The sequence below is a fragment of the Macrobrachium nipponense genome, chromosome 35 (assembly GCF_015104395.2).
Source record: "Macrobrachium nipponense isolate FS-2020 chromosome 35, ASM1510439v2, whole genome shotgun sequence".
Classification (NCBI taxonomy): Eukaryota; Metazoa; Arthropoda; class Malacostraca; order Decapoda; family Palaemonidae; genus Macrobrachium; species Macrobrachium nipponense.
The window spans coordinates 63,707,277-63,725,523 of NC_061096.1; positions in this window are offsets into that span (position 1 = coordinate 63,707,277).

The following is an 18,247-nucleotide window of genomic DNA, read 5'->3' on the forward strand; positions in this document are numbered from 1 at the left end:
GAGAGAGAGAGATCCGCTTAGAGTTGGTACCAATAAGGCAAAATCTTAAAGGTAACTATGTTCATGAGAGAGAGAGAGAGAGAGAGAGAGAGAGAGAGAGAGATCCTCTTAAAGTTGGTACTAATAAGGCAAAATCTTAAGAGTAACTATGTTCATGAGAGAGAGAGAGAGAGAGAGAGAGAGAGAGAGAGACTGATTAGCTGTATTATCGGTCTAGGACACGAGAGTGGTTCATCTCCGTCCTTTTTTAATAAAATTGTTAAAGCTGTGTTTCGGGAAGCAACACAAAGGAGCGATTGTTGGTTTCACAATTCGTCCCTTCCAAAGATGGAACGACGTTTGTTATTGACCCTATTGGTATTTGGGGTTCTGGAAAACGTTCCAGGTTCTCTCTCTCTCTCTCTCTCTCTCTCTCTCTCTCTCTCTCTCTCTCTCTCTCTCTCATGATGAAATAAAGGCTAGCTTTTGGATATAAATCTGATTACCTAATATTAACATGTGATTAGAATTGTTTAGACATTATAATCTTACTTTAATATTATGGTTATATTTTGCTTGATGGGGGTCGAATCACAAGTCTCTATCTCTCTCTCTCTCTCTCTCTCTCTCTCTCTCTCTCTCTCTAGGTTGATATGAAAGAGAAGCAAAGTCTTTGTAAACACAAAATTTCACCTTTGTAAACAAGTTAACCTTATACCAATGCACAAAGCGTTTGGATAAGGGTGGCCCTTATTCAAATAATTGAACATTTTACTATGAACGACATGATTTTTGTATTCCATCTGAAACATATAATTAGTTTTCTTCCCATTTTACTTGCCTTGGTGAAATGAAGAAAATATTTACTTGGATAAAATTGATCTGTATACTTTCAGGTCCATGATATGTGGAAGTTGATACGTATAAATACACACATACATACATAATCTTCCAAATAAACAAAAGGTAATACCCTTTAGATCACTCACTTAAAAGGGAAGAAATACTCATTAATGGAAATGGAAAAGCTGTGATAAGAGAACAAGCTATCAGCAATCATGTTATCTACAAAAACAACAACACTATAACATTTTCCAATCACTTCTTCTCCGATATCTTAAGAAGAAGAAATGATTCTTACCCGAGACTAATAACCCCTCTTTTCTTCTCTCAAACTCTCTCTTTAATTAAACCTAGGAATTAATCTGACGAATATACTGATATTAGATGACAATTTACATGTAATGAATGTTAAAAATGACAGGAATTTATCTGACGAATATACTGATATTAGATGATAGTTTGTATGTAATGAATTTTAAAAAGGATAGGAATTAATCTGTCGAATATACTGACATTAGATGATAGTTTGCATGTAATGAATTTAAAAAATGATCGATATTGTCGATAAGTAGATAAATAAATGTATAAACATTTTCACGATTTAGCTGCCACTTCCATTACGCAGAAAGGGGGGGGGACACGAACCATCTGTTGTACTAAACTCGACGCAGCGAATTTCCGACGACTCGACATCTCGTCGTAAAACCGACATTTTATACTACATCCAAAGATAGGAATCTGTTAGCGGCACTTTTTTTTATTATTATTCTTTTTTAAAAGAACCGACGGACGGATTTTATACGCCCAAGCGAGGCTCTGGAGTGGGTCTCTGTCACCATTAAAGCCAACGTTATGGAGCTTATCCTCTGGAGATGCTCAGGATGGCCTCAGTACCGGCAGTGTCCAGTCCTACCATAATATCAAGTCTTATTATTACGAGGAATGTTGAAAGGTTGGGGACAGTTTCGCATCTCGATGAGAAAAGCGGCAAATTGTTTCTCTCTTTGATATTGGTACTAATAAGGCAAAATCTTGGGGTGAACTATGTTCATGAGAGAGAGAGAGAGAGAGAGAGAGATAGAGCGAGAGAGAGAGAGATAGATCCGCTCTTAGAGTTGGTACTAATAAGGCAAAATCTTAAGGGTAAACTAGGTTCATGAGAGAGAAGGAGAGAGAGAGAGAGAGAGAGAGAGAGATCTCTTCAAAGTTGGTACTAATAAGGCAAAATCTTGGGGGTGAACTATGTTCATGAGAGAGAGACAGAGAGAGAGACAGAGAGAGACAGAGAGAGAGACAGAGAGATCCTCTTAGAGATGGTACTAATAAGGCAAAATCTTGGGGTTAACTAAGTTCATGAGAGAGAGAGAGAGAGAGAGAGAGAGAGAGAGAGAGAGATCCTCTTAGAGTTGGTACTAATAAGGCAAAATCTTAAGGGTAACTATTTTCATGAGAGAGAGAGAGAGAGAGAGAGAGAGAGAAGAGAGAGAGAGAGAGAGATCCTCTTAGAGTTAATACTAATAAGGCAAAATCTTAAGGTAACTATGTTCATAAGAGAGAGAGAGAGATAGAGAGAGAGAGAGAGATCCTCTTAGAGTTGGTACTAATAAGGCAAAATCTTAAGGGTAACTATTTTCATGAGAGAGAGAGAGAGAGAGAGAGAGAAGAGAGAGAGAGAGAGATCCTCTTAGAGTTGGTACTAATAAGGCAAACTCTTAAGGGTAACTATGTTCATGAGAGAGAGAGAGAGAGAGAGAGAGAGAGAGATCTTACCTTACAGACCTTACATCTTGTTCGGGGTTGCCCCAGGTCCCTCAGTGTGAGGCACCTCTAATGTCTACCAGAGAGTTGCTAGTACATCTTCCGGTATATTTTGCATCTTCCAATCTTGGGATGGTCTGGGATGCAGCTTAGATATTTGTCGAGCTTATTCTTAAACACATCTACGCTCACTCCAGATATATTCCTCAGATAGGCTGGCAACGCATTGAATAGACGCTGCATTATCGATGCTGGTGCATAGTGGATTAATGTCCTGTGCTTTCCTTATTTTTCCTGGTATAGTTTTGATCACTATTAATCTACCTCTGCTTGCTCTTTCTGATATTTTTAGCTCCATGATGTTTTCGGCTATTCCTTCTATCTGTTTCCGCCATGCCTGAATTATCATGTAGCGTTCTCTTCTCCTTTCTAGACTATATAATTTTAATGATTGTAGTCTATCCCAGTAGTCAAGGCCCTTATACTTCTTCTATTCAAGCTGTAAAGGACTTTGTACACTCTATTTGTCCAATATCCTTTTGATAGTGTGGGTACCATATCATATCGCAATATTCAAGTGGACCACGAACATATGTTTTATAAAGCATAATATGTGTTCAGTTTTTCTTGTTTTGAAGTGCTGTAACAACATTCCCATTTTGCTTTACATTTTGCCAGTTGAATTGCTATTTGATCATTGCATAACATACTCCTATTCATCATCACACCAAGGTCTTTAACTGCTTCCTTATTTGTGATTGTCTCATTATTAGGTCCCCTATATGCATTATAGCTTTCCTTCTCTGTCTCCATAATTTATTGATTCAAATTTATCAGTTAAATACCATCCTATTTACCTCTGCCCAATCATATACTTTGTTAAGGTCTCTTTGTAGCGCATTCCTATCTTCATCACAAGTAATTTCTCTACTTATTCTTGCGTCATTGGCGAAACTACTCACTACCGAGTCCTAACATTACTGCCTATGTCCTGCAATCATTATAACAAACAGTATTGCAGCTAACACCGTACCTTTTGGCACACCAGAAATTACCTTAGCTTCATCCGATTTCTCATCGTTTGCAATAACTATCTGTTTTCTGTTGTATAAAAATTCTTTTAACCATCTTCCTACTTTATCCACGATATTGTGTTTTCTAATTTTCTTCGCTAATATATTATGGTCTACCTTGTCAAAAGCTTTTGCAAAGTCTAGATAAACCACATCTGTTTCATTTCCGCTTTTCATATTTTTGTATATGTTCTCACGGTGGACTAACAGTTGGGTTTGTGTACTTTTTCCGGGTACGAAACCCATGTTGTCCTATATTAAACAAACTTATTTTTGATTAAATGTTTCATAATATTTTTCTTCATTACCCTTTCATACACTTTCATAATATGTGATGTTAGACTCACAGGCCTATAATTACTTACCTCTAGTCTTGATCCACTTTTGAAAGTAGAGGTAATATATGCTAATTTGTGCTCATCATAAATCTTGCCTGTATCTACACTTTGTCTTAATAATATTGCAAGTGGCTTTGCGATAGAATGAACTACTTTCTTTAACAAAATAGCAGGAACACCATCAGGACCTGCAGCAGCTCCATTTTTAATTCCATTAATAGCCTGCACAATATCAGCTTCATTAATATCTATGTCAGCTAAATATTCACTATTTTCGTCCCTTACTTCTGTATCATTATCTTCATTATCAATTCTAGGGGTGAATTCTCTCTTATATCGTTCTGCCAATATGTTGCATATTTCCTTTTTTTCATTCGTTAATCTCCCTCCCTTCAATTCTTAGAGGGTGCCTATTTCTATTCTTCTTTTATTCATCTTTTTTGCGTCGAGTATAACAGTTTGGGGTTTTGCCTTGTGATATTTACTAGGGTTTTTTTCTTCCAAGTCCCGTTTTTCATTTTCTTTTGATTGTATAATCTTTTGTTCTGCATTTTCTATCTTACTTTTTAGTTCTATAACTTTCCATGCATTTTTTTCTTTTGCAAGACCTTTTTTTTCCATTTTCTGATTTTCTGGAACAAGATCCTTCTGTCTCTTGGTATGCATGACTGATGTTTACTCTTCTTCTTCGGTATATATTTTTTCCACTATTTTCTCTAATATTTATATAGTATCTCCGTAATTACCCTTATGTCATCATTATGAAAATGTTTATCCCAATCTTTATTTAATTCTTCATTTATTTCTGACCATTTTATATTTTTACTGTAGAAGTTGTATTTTCCATATCCTTCCCACTTTTTCATTTCTTGCTTATCTCTGTTTTCACTTGCTTTGGAATGAAACTGTTAATTCTATGACATTATGGTCTGAAATATTCGCATTATAAACTATTATTTCTTTAACATAATATTTCACCTCGTTCACAAATACTAGGTCTAAAGTATTTTCCTTTCTTGTTGGCAGGTGATTTATTTGTTGAATGTTGTATTCTAGTAGCATATCTAATAGCTTTTCGAATTGCCTCTTATCTTCTGCACTACTATTACTCTCTTTTTTATATGTATAAATACAACCACAATCTCCTATTCGTTCTTTCCAGTCTACGAAAGGAAAGTTAGTCTCCAGATAGGAGAATAGTCCAGTCCTTGTGATTTCTACATATATCATCCAATTTTCTATTATTATGTCAAACTCTTTAGTATTAGGGGGTCTATATATTACTATGTTCATTAATTTTTTCAGATTCAAATTCTACCGCTATTAGTTCACATTCTGAATTACTATATTTCTCATATATTTTTCCTTGTTTTTTTGTGTCATTTCCCATATTGCAGTTCCCCCTTAATTCCTATTTTTTCTATCTGATCAATAAGTTTGGAACCCACCCCTTTTATTTGATCATCATTCCCAGTCTCTGGGAATACAGGTTTCACTTATATTTATTATATCTATTTCTTTTCAATTTGGGTTAGTTCTAAGTACTCTATTTTTCTTTGAGTTACTTGTAACTAAACCCTGCACATTCATCACTATGATGGTTTGCGTGTTTCTCCTTCATTTCAATATGGGTAATAATAAGGATTTTCCCATGTCTCTTTACTGTTCTGGTATGTTGTTCTTTTCTTCATTTCCATAAATTCTGACATTAAAAAATCCAACTTTTCCATAATATTTGATCTTACCTTCATCATAATTATTCATTTTGTGTCTGAATCTGCAATTTTCTCCATATCGGCAGTATCCTCTTACATCATAAATACAGTTTTCTTATCTCTTGAGTTGTATCTTGGAGCTGATGGTTGGAAATATTTTGGAGACACACCATATCGCAGTGATGGCTTAGTTTTTTTTCTTTCACCTGATATTCTTTGTTCCTTTCTTTATTTGTTTCTTCTTTCTTATTTTGGATTTTAATATTTGATTGATTATTTATTTGATTTTGATTCATGGCTACAGGGTGCATATATTTACATTTTTTGTCGAACTTACATCCTTTTCCTTCTTTTAGGTTTTTGCATATTTTTGGATGTAGATCTCTGCAATCATCCTCATAGCCGTCTAGGTATGCACATTTACCATATATTTCATAGTTGTGATATATCTTAGGATGTTTGTAGTAACATCTTTCTCCGAATCTGCAATTGCATCTTTTCAAAAGGGTTGCAGACTTTGTCTTTCTTGTCTATTTTTTCCTCTTTCCCATCATTGTTCAAATCTGGGTAGAGCCTCTTCGGGATTTTCTTTTGTGTTGTCATGTCGTAATTTATTTCTTCGTATGATGCTGCTTGATTGCCTCATATGTAATATAATGAGTATCTCTGCATCCATACTTTTATCTTGTTCTTTGTTTTCCTTATTTTTTTCTGTCATTTCAGTTTTGTTTACTTCTCTTCCGTTTTCCTCTTCTTCTTCCTCTTCCTCTTCTTCTTCATCCTCAACTATTTGCACATTCAGTCTTGATTTAATAACATTGTCTATCCATGATAGACATGTTGAGCAAAATATTCTGGTATCTTTTCTCATATGTGCATTACCTCAGCACATTGCGGAGTGTCGGAATGTTGCAGCAGCACATTTTCTGATCAGGTTTTTGTGGATTAACTATGCTATACCACACTTTACAAAGTTTGCATGCTTTTGGCATTCTTTTTCCTATTGCGTCAATTAGGATATTCACAATGTTCAACTTATTCATTTTCTCTGTCGGAATATGTTGATTTTATGTATATTTTCTTTATGAGTCTCTTGACACTTGGATTTTATTTGGAACTTCTTCAATTATTTTTCAAGATGTTTTCTGTTGATTTGTTCCAGTTTGAAGGATCATATCCTTCTAATATATCTATGAATGCTTTTGTATCTTTTTGGTTAGGGCTGTTGTTGATCTCATAGATGAGAAATGCCAGCTCCCTTCCTGCTACCTCATCGTATTGCGAATCTGCTAAACACGCTAATTTCGCCATTTCTTACACAGTTGGAACTTACTGCCATCTTGATCTGATTTACAGTATTTCACTTGATAAACTAACTTAGTAGACGCTTTATCCTACTATTTTCACACTAATCTTATCACCGACAGTTCACGAACACTTCTAGATACTTTTCAAATTCTAGACATGTTAAACGTGTGATATCTGTGATTAATCAGACTGTGCGCGGGAACGTCTCACCAAGCAAAATGGCTACTGAGAGAGAGAGAGAGAGAGAGAGAGAGAGAGAGAGAGAGAGAGATCCTTTTAGAGTTGGTACTAATAAGGCAAATCTTGGGTTAACTATGTTCATGAGAGAGAGAGAGAGAGAGAGAGAGAGAGAGAGAGAGAGAGATGATCCTCTTAGAGTTGGTACTTATAAGGCAAAATCTTGGGGCAACTATGTTCATGAGGAGAGAGAGAGAGAGAGAGAGAGAGAGAGAGAGAGAGAGAGAGAGATCCTCTTAGAGATGGTACTAATAAAGCAAAATCTTGGGGTTAACTATGTTCATGAGAGAGAGAGAGAGAGAGAGAGAGAGAGAGAGAGAGAGAGAGAGAGAGAAGAATCCTCTTAGAGTTGGTACTAATAAGGCCAAAATCTTAAGGGTAACTATGTTCATGAGAGAGAGAGAGAGAGAGAGACTGATAGAGAGAGAGAGAGAGAGAGAGAGAGAGAGATCCTCTTAGAGTTGGTACTAATAAGGCAAAACAAAAAATCTTAAGGGTAACTATGTTCATGAGAGAGAAGAGACGATGAGAGAGAGAGAGAGAGAGAGAGAGAGATTGAGAGAGAGAGAGGGACTGATTAGCTGTATTATCGGTCTAGGACACGAGAGTGGTTCGTCTCCGTCCTTTTTTAATAAAAAAATTGTTTAAAGCTGTGTTTCGGGAAGCAACACAAAGGAGCGATTGTTGGTTTCACTATTCGTCCCTTCCAAAGATGGAAGGAAACGACGTTGTTATTGACCCTATTGGTATTTGGGGTTCTGGAAAACTTTCCAGGTCTCTCTCTCTCTCTCTCTCTCTCTCTCTCTCTCTCTCTCTCTCTCATAAACATATTGCCATTACCAACGATCCTCTCAGTCTATCAGTACAAACTGTCTTCAATCTTCTCTCTCTCTCTCTCTCTCTCTCTCTCTCTCTCTCTCTCATCTCATAAGATAGACACCATCAACAATGATCCTCAGTCTGCTAAATTAAACTATCTCCAACCCTTATACCCCCCTCTCTCTCTCTCTTTTTACTATGAAGACTTATAAAAAGAGAGAGAGAGAGAGAGAGAGAGAGAGAGAGAGAGAGGGAGGGCCACTATCAGTGATCTGCCAAACGATCAGAGTAAGCTACCTCTACGCTTATTCTCTCTCTCTCTCTCTCTCTCTCTCTCTCTCTCTCTCACCTTTTACTATAAAGACCCAAATAAAGATAGAATGAGCCATTCATCAATTATCGTCCAACTATCAAATAACTTCCTCTATCTCCTTCTTCCTCTCTCTCTTCTCTCTCTCTCCATCTCTCTCTATCATAAAGATAGTGCCACTATCAACAATGATCCTCAGTCTGCTCAAATAAACTATCTCCAACCTTATCCCCCCCCTCTCTCTCTCTCTCTCTTCACTATGAAGACTTATAAAGAGAGAGAGAGAGAGAGAGAGAGAGAGAGAGAGGGCCACTATCAGTGATCTGCCAACGATCAGAGTAAGCTACCTCTACGCTTATCCTCTCTCTCTCTCTCTCTCTCTCTCTCTCTCTCTCTCTCTCTCCTTTTACTATAAAGACCCAAATAAAGATAGAATGAGCCATTTCATCAATTATCTGCCAAGTATCAGAATAAACTACCTCTACTCCTCTCTCTCTCTCTCTCTCTCTCTCTCTCTCTCTCTCTCTCTCTCTCTCTCTCCCGGACAGTCTTGAGCACCTTATTCAACAGGACAATGATCTCCAAAATATGTAGCAACTTTCCCTATGAATATTAAGTGAATGAGATCATACACCGTTCCATCCCAGATCAAAGGAAGCGACGAAGCTCCCAATGACTTTAGAAGTGAACATTGTTTTCCATACCTGGCTGTGGTCCGTAAGGTATTTTAAACATAACACAGTATCAACCTCCATATTACTGCATTCCCTTAAAATAATGGAGAATTTGATTCCTACGTTAAAAGCCATTATAAACCCGTCATAAAAGAAATAACATGTTACCTCATATGACAAGATCTCACGCTTAATCTGAATTTGTTACGTCAAATGACAAGAATTCACGCTAAATCTGAACTCTTTTGTTACGTCAAATGACAAGAATTCACGCTAAACCTGAACTCTTTTGTTACGCCATATCACAAGAATTCGCGCTAAAACTGAACTCTTTTGTTACGTCATATCACAAGAATTCACGCTAAATCTGAACTCTTTTGTTACGTCATTTCACAAGAATTCACGCTAAAACTGAACTCTTTTGTTGAGTCATATCACAAGAATTCACGCTAAAACTGAACTCTTTTGTTACGTCATATCACAAGAATTCACGCTAAATCTGAACTCTTTTGTTACGTCATATCACAAGAATTCACGCTGAAACTGAACTCTTTGGTTATGTCATATCACAAGAATTCACGCTCCAAAACTAACTTTTTATTTTTTTTTTTACGTCACATCACAAGAATTCACGCTAAAACTGAACTCTTTTTTTACGTTATATCACAAGAATTCACGCTAAAACTGAACTCTTTTTTTTTTTTTTTTTACGTCATATCACAAGAATTCACGCTAAATCTGAACTCTTTTGTTACGTCATATCACAAGAATTCACGCTAAACCTGAACTCTTTTGTTACGTCATATCACAAGAATTCACGCTAAAACTGAACTCTTTTACCCAGCTTTTATGAAAAGCCATTTTAGGTACATGTACAGCCGAACAAATAATGATCATCCCAAAAATTAGGTAACCTTCATTACACGATAATGAGATTCACAATTACCCCGCTATGAATTAATCTCGTACACGGCGCTCGACTATGCACTCTCATTAACCGTTCAATAGACCTCATTTAATACCCTGATAGCGTAATTTGTGGAATTATGCAAACCATCACCCACTTCTCCCCGGCCTCTGTCGTCTCATCTACTTTACGGGGAAAACACCGCTGAAGCCATTAGCTCTTTAAGCAGAGACCCAAATTTTTCTAGATGCAGAGACTTTTTCCCCAAGACGAAGAGACCGGTCTATTTCGTACCGAGACCAACTTTTTATGAAGCGGGAATTTTATTTATTTTCAAGAAAATAAGACTTACTATTATTATTTCTTTTTTAGATTTCTGTATGACAAAATTTTTTATTGAAATAATTTTTTTTTTTAAGTTATTTAGAAGCACAAACCACGGGTCTTAGATGACGAAGTAGTTTTATCTTTTTTATTTTATTTCCTTTTTTATTTTTGGATGGAAATCCAGGTGTTTATTCTTAGATTCTTGGATCATTTTCAAGTAGAGAAATCAGTTGTTTTTGAAGCAGAGAATATTTTTGTAAATGCGAAGACCAAGTATCTTTGGATAATTGTATATATTCAGAGATCATGTTTTAGGATGTTGAGACCAATTTTTTTTAAATAGAAATGCCCCCCTTTTTTTTAGCAAATAATCGAAGAATGCAAGAAATAGGCCCTTGACTGGGAAACTGGGAAGCTGTATTTAAATGCAAAACAAATCAGTACCTTTGTCCACCCGAAGAAAAAAATCGTATGAAGAAGAGTCCCCAAACTCTCTCTCTCTCTCTCTCTCTCTCTCTCTCTCTCTCTCTCTCTCCTCTCATTCACAGGAGCATTATGCAAATCCAAATCTTGTGATTTCAATGAATATCAGTCATATGGTTATATAAACTTCAGTCGAATATCTACAGGGGGGGCGGGGGGAAAGATTGAAGATTACTATCAGACCTCTGAATTAACAAGCAGAGTACATTTTTGGTTTTTAATCTAGGTACGTTACAACGAAATAAGCTGAAACGACTGGTTTGGAATTGCTTAATACACGCCCACCCACACAAGCGCACAGAGTCTAGCAGTAAGACGTGATTGTTTGGACTAACCTTGTTCAGTTGGTGTAGTCTTTTCTTCTCTCTGTTTAGTATTCAAGGCTGTGGCGACCATAATCATAATCCAAATTAGCTTTGAGCTCATCCCCTTGAGCAGTTTCTATACCAGTAGACGATCCAGTGCTATTGTTATCGTGTACCACGTCATATCATTTTGAGGGTTTCAGTACAACAACAGCATATCTGCAAAAAAATAAATAAATCAATCAATCAATCAATCAATAAATAAATAGAAAAAAAATGAAAATTGGTAACCTTTCAAATCGCGTTATCCTCATTAATATATACAAATGCTATTGATACAATAAAGCTCAGTGTATCTGCTTTATACCTATCTGTAATAAAGGCTTGGTTGCAAATCATATAGTTTTGAGTCCTATTGCAGGTATCATTCTTAGTTAATATTACCAAAACGATATACACCCATTTTAAGGAAATCTCTAATGGCATAACACAATCATCAGTCATGTTATCAAAATCCATTATACATATTTGAATTGAAAATCGACGCCCAGAGAAATCCTCCCCGGCCGCCAATTCCCGAGATGTTTAGTAGTACTGCAACAGCCCCGGGTATTTTTGCCATGCCCCTAAGTTAGGTTAAGTTAGGGCGAGGGAAACACAATGAGATTATTTTCAAGAAGATTCTATGGTTAGTTTTCAAGATTATGGCGTCCCTTTTTTTCAGGGAAGGTCGGGCAGTACTCGGTTACAGTTTGGGAAGCTGCTCTCTGACCGAATATTTGGCATAATGCCCGACACACGAGAATTTTTTTTTTTTTTTACCTCTTGGCTCAAAAATGCTCGAGTATTAGGTCATATGTGATAGACTCCTTTGAAGTGAAGGAAAGAACAAAAACGAGCGCAGAGAAGTCTCCTTTAACACGTAAATCGAAATATTAAATCCGGATTCAAAGGTCCACTTGTTGCTATCTAAATATTCCGGGTGCATTTCTTGACTGGATTTGAAAAAGGTAAAACGATGGAGAAAACAAGATATTTATAGGTCAGTCTGCTTATATTTTCAGATCTTCGCACTGACATTTCAGTCTGGATCACATCACATTTAAATGAATTAAGATAAAGATACTTCAGTGCCTAATTATTACAGTAAGCATGTGACTATATTTAATTTCTTTCATGAGAAAATATTTAATATAACTTAGATATTCTTTAAGCGAATTTTGATGACTTATACCGCTTCGACAAGAGTGCAGTCATTATATTACGTTTCAGTTTTATGTGGAAATGATCTGAAGTTGTTTGTAATAAAATTCAAACAATACCTGCAGATTTTTTTTATCCATTCCTATCGGAAACAATTTTGGAACAAATTCAACAGAAATACACTCCCTGGTTCCAAGATGAATTATAATTATGTAGTTATTTCTAGCATAGTTGAATGTGAGTAGCAAAGTTAAGAGTTTCGGAAAATGATTAATGCACTATGCAGTTTTGAACGTAACCTAAAATATAGATTAGAAAATAACCCCTTCAACAGTTTGTTTTCACCCCTGAGTTTCTTTAAGAAAAAACTGCAATCCAAGAATGATGTCTAGTATTTCATCTCATACAATACTGGTAAGGAAAAGGTCACCTTCGTACGATGAAGCACTGTTTTATCATTGTTTATAAGTTATAGTTATATATGGCCAGAAGTCTTTCTCTGCTCATATTACACTTGAATGATTATATTTGTACTGGTTTCTGACTTACAAAATATATTAACACTAAAGACTGAAATAACATTTCACCCTCCAGCTTATAATCTGTTCAGCTGATCTCAGCTGCATCATATTTCCATTAAGCTCATTGGACTTTTATGGTACATTATCATGTAACAGACAGAAATCAGAGAGAGAGAGAGAGAAGAGAGAGAGAGAGAGAGAGAGAGAGAGAAGGAATAACCACAGTTAATTCTAAGTATGGCGGCCAGACATGTCTTCCCTTTGCAGATCACGTATTCTTGGGCAACCAGACCAGAGTTTATAATCATGATTTACGAGAATTGTGTCAGGGAGCTAAAGCCTTAGAGAGAGAGAGAGAGAGAGAGAGGAGAGAGAGAGAGAGAGAGGAGAGAGAGAGAGTTCCCTCGTCTGTTATTCATTTTTATTTCTATATTTCTCTGGATTCTTAGCTTTTAGCTTTCAAGCAAAGGAACAATAGAGCAGAATGTATCAAAACTGTTTTGTTAGCTCAATTGCTCGAGTGAAGAAATATTATAAGACAAATGATATTTTTCCTTTGTTCTGCGTTTCCTCACCTTTGACATCTTAAAAGATCAGATTGCAGAAATTGAAGAATAAAAAAGTTTTATATATACACAATATATATATATATATATATATTATATATATATATATATATATATATATATATATATGTATATACATATATATATATATATATACATATATATATATATATATATATATATATATATATATATATATATGTATGTATGTATGTATGTATGTATGTATATAATCGGTATTTATAAGGGTAAACTCTAAAACGTCATTTGCCGAATGGAATCCTCATATGCGTAATAAAAAAAAGATAAATAAACAGCAGTAGAAGCTTTGCAATTATTCGAAGTTCAAATACGGTGCAATTTACTAATAATAATCAATGAAGTCTAATGACAGCGGAGGGCAATTTGATATTTCTAAGTTCTGGAAACCGCCCCAGCAACGCAAAGTGCCCCGAGTTTAATTGCCACAGAAGGGGAATTTCCTCCTCATTTTGGATTATTTTCTAAACTTCGTAATTGCTTCAACGGAAATGATTAACCTGAATTACTCCCCCCGAGCTAATTAGACGCGAAATTTCGATCATGGAGAAAACTGAGATTTTCTTTTGGTATGTCGCGAAATTCCATCGAGGCACTAACAGTAAAACCTATATAACGTGGGTCGAGTGGAATACCTCCCTGGAGAATTATATAACCGTGTCTTGTCACTGAATGTTATTTATATCACACTGTTTCTATCTCCTACATGTCGTTAATTAATCATATCTTAGTTTTACCAGACCGCTGAGCTGATTAATAGCTCTCCTAGGGCTGGCCCGAAGGAATAGACATTTTTACGTGGATAGAAACCAATTGGTCACCTAGCAATGGGACCTACAGCTCATTGTAGGACGCGAGCCACATTATATCGAGAAATGAATTTGTATCACCAGAAATATCATATAGGTCGTGAACATTGCGTAGGGCCATGGGAAAAGAACATAAAGAGAGAGAGAGAGAGAGAGAGAGAGAGAGAGAGAGAGAGAGAGAGAGAGAGAGAGGACTGACTTTGTTTCTAGAATACCAACAAACGAAGGAAATCCCAAATTTAAAGTCGACAGTTAGACGATGAAAAAAGGAGCATCGATAATTCAATGACTTGATTGAGGAGAAAAGTATCTTGTGGGAAGGGTATAATGAGTTGCAATTGGATAAATCTGCTCTATTGACTTTCAAAATAGCGCAGTTGCTAACCTTAAGAAGGATTATAATAATGCCAAAAACAACATAAAAGGACTTTGACATCGATATATTATTATGGTAGTTCAAAGGGAAAGTTATTCACAATAATCATTTGTAAATATTTGTAAATAATCAGGAAAACAATATCATAAGAAAAATAAACTTCGGATGTTTTGCAAATCTATCAATTTTTATAATACTCCTCTGGATGCCCTACTTTGAGCGTCGTAGTGTAGCTACAAGAATTGAAATCAAGATGTACCAGCTGACAGAAAGGAATCTAATTCAATAAATCACCGTTGATCATCGGCAAAACGGGAAACCTTCACTATCGAAAAGAACATGAAAGATACGGTTCATCTTTTGTTAGCAACTTTATTCTGTTAATTCCGCAGTCTAGAACTTTCCGGACGAGGTTAATTCATAATTTAACCTTTGACGCGCCTTTTACATTCTTAAGTTTTCGTGAGAAGTTTTAGTTTGTTACTGAGCTTACACTAATTTCTTTTTTACCATTTGTAAGATAAATACGTTATCTGCAAATACGGATATTCATCGATGCATGACTGTGGAATTTTATACAACAGCATTCTGAGACATGTTTTGGCGATTCCTTTGAATTATTAACAACAACAACAACAACAATAACAACAACAATAATAATAATAATAAAATAATAATAATAATATAATAATAATAATAATAATAATAATAATAATAAATTCAAAATCTCGTGAAAAACAGTTTGTTTAATAAAAATCCACAATTATTTAGTAAAAGACAAAAGCAAAGACTGTCGAACACCTGAATGGTGTCCGCTACATAGTAATACAGTTTACTATATAAATGTGGAATTTTATCACACCAATATTATAACAGTAACAATAACAACCGCCATACTTAAAGATTCTTTAGTTAATAATATAAACCTTTATTATTTTAAATCCAAGTATCTGGATGCTGCACTTCATAACCTGCACTCATGTGGAAATATCAGCATCCGATATGTCTTTCAGTTTTCCTAAATTTTTGTGTACAGTTCTATGAACCATTTATGGAACTATATTTTTATGTTTGTTTTTGCTGAGCCTGCCTGTTCAGAGCAGGAGTAAGTTTTGTATCCAGGCTTGCGTGTATGTATATATGTATGTATGCATATATATATATATATATATATATATATATATATATTATATATATATATATATATATATATATATATATAAAGGCCCCTGACCAGGTCCACTTGCGTGAAACTAATCGTAAGATTTTTTTTTCAGGTGGGTATACAACATTACTGTAAGGAAACCTCTACGGAGACAACGATCTTATGATAATTTGCTCTCTCTCTCTCTCTCTCTCTCTTCTCTCTCTCTCTCGTCTCTCTCTCTCATCTCTCTCTCTCTCTATCTCTCCTCTCTCCTCTCTCTTCTGATTCCAGCCAGGACCCGCAACAGTGACGCAATGTGGTAGCGCACCCAGTTCACAAACTTTGAAGGACCAACGTTCAATTTTCTAACCGAACAACGAGGGACGATAAAGGCTCTTCCACTAAACCCCAGCATGTGTGTTGACCTAAACCGTGACATAGGTGCGTGATTATTATAAGTCGGCGGAGGGAAGAAGGAAGTCAAATACACCTGGCGTGTGCTTGTATGTTCATTTCTTCTTCAAATGCATACCATTCAAACAGGAACAAATAATCACGTATTCACAACGCTTTACGCTCAGTCAGGTCTTGTTTCCAATATTAGTTTTCCATCACCAATATTTTCCCGAGGAAAAAAGATTGTACATTACCAAACGAAATGCACGTATCACTAAAACCAGCCAGAATCTCTCTCTCTCTCTCTCTCTCTCTCTCTCTCTCTCTCTCTCTCTCCGTGAGCTTAAAGATGCCTTGCGAGCGACCTCTGCTTCTGTTTATTCGCCCTGACCTGTGATACCATTAGATGGCGTTGTAAATTTATGGATGCCGAGTTATGCTTTTATTATTTCGTACTGATATTTTCTGTCAGTCTGTCGGTTTTCAGGCTCCTGTGACCAGCTCCTAAGCACTGTCATAAATTTATTTATTTATTCAATGGTTGTCATTTATAGCTTCTCTTTTCTTATTACTGAGTAGCAGCTGAGGCATTCGTATACAAAAATTCGAGTTGGTTGGCATCAATGAGGACTTGAATCATTTTTTGCGTTGTAACCTAAACATTCATCGATATCCACCATACGTGAGTCACTGAATCCGTACCCTCAATTAAAATTTATTAAAATATATACACTGATGCTTGAGATATTTTGTTAACACTCAGAAACACAATTTACGTGTAAATGTAGGGAATGACATCGGAGGAATTATGCCGTGTCTAGTTAACCCTACCTACAGAGGATTCAATTTTTGGTCGGTGTCAAAACAGATATGACGATCTATTGCTATTTAGCTCCCACGACGATTTTTTTTCCCTTAATAATAATATTTGGGTAAACAGAACCTTCAGTTCCAGTACCGTAGATTCTAGAAATCAAAGTCGGGACTAATTTGGTTCTCTTTGAGCTGCCTTAGCGGCGATGCGAAATTGTTTCAGTTTTCCTCCTCGTCAATGTTCGTATGTTCGAGAGAGAGAGAGAGAGAGAGAGAGAGAGAGAGAGAGAGAGAGGGACTATCACGCCCGGTGTCCGGTTGTTGTAGCAGAGTGACATATTATCAGTCGGAGGAAAGTGATAAAGATCTCTGAAGGGCAGCTTCCATGAGAATGAAAGAGCAGGGTCAAGAGGGAAATGGCTCCGGAGACAAACTTCCATGAGAACAGGAAGTTCGGTTTCAAAAGAGACGGAAGAGGTCCACCTCCTCCTCCTCCTCCGTCCCTTTGGTGGTCGAGGCTGGAGAGAGAGAGAGAGAGAGAGAGAGAGAGAGAGAGAGAGAGAGAGAGAGAATCAAACGAAGACCGAATTACTTCTGCATGTTTCCTCTGAGGGATTAACTGCGTGACTTCGATTTAGATCCGGGGAGGAAATATTTCCTCATAAATTCCACTCTCTCACAGAACCAAAATTCTGAAGATTTATCTGCCAGTTGTTGAATTCTCCTGTAGAAGCTCCTTTTCCATTTTTAGCCTTTTGTATGATATGAACTCGTGGTATTAATGCATAACATCTAATTTATCTCTTCTTAGCACCTGGCATTCACTCTCTCAAGCTTATATTTTCGGTCTTGATTGCAATTCGCTCCGTCTTGCACTAAACGTTTTTTAGCACTAAACTGCAAACGTTTTTTAGCACGTTTCATCAGTCTTTGGTTGCTAATAAAGCAGGTACATTAAACCACTGGGCACCCCTTATCTTTGATTCAAGTTCTGGCAACTGCATGAGTGTGAGAAATAACAGAAAGATGACAGACGAAACTTGTATATGAAACTACATGAATCTTAATAAGGGCTTGAGTTTTTTTGTTTAGAGGTTGATGCCTCCGAAAACATATTTTTTATTTCTAATCCAAACTTGTATATATGTATATATATGTGTGTTTGTATTTATTTGAAGAATGCTGTGTGTTTATTCAATTAGATAATTCTCGGTGGCTGCTAAATTGAGTTTTTTTACATAAGTACCTAAAGCTGTATATATATCTTTTTACGCTAGAGAAAACTTATAAAGGTAAAACAG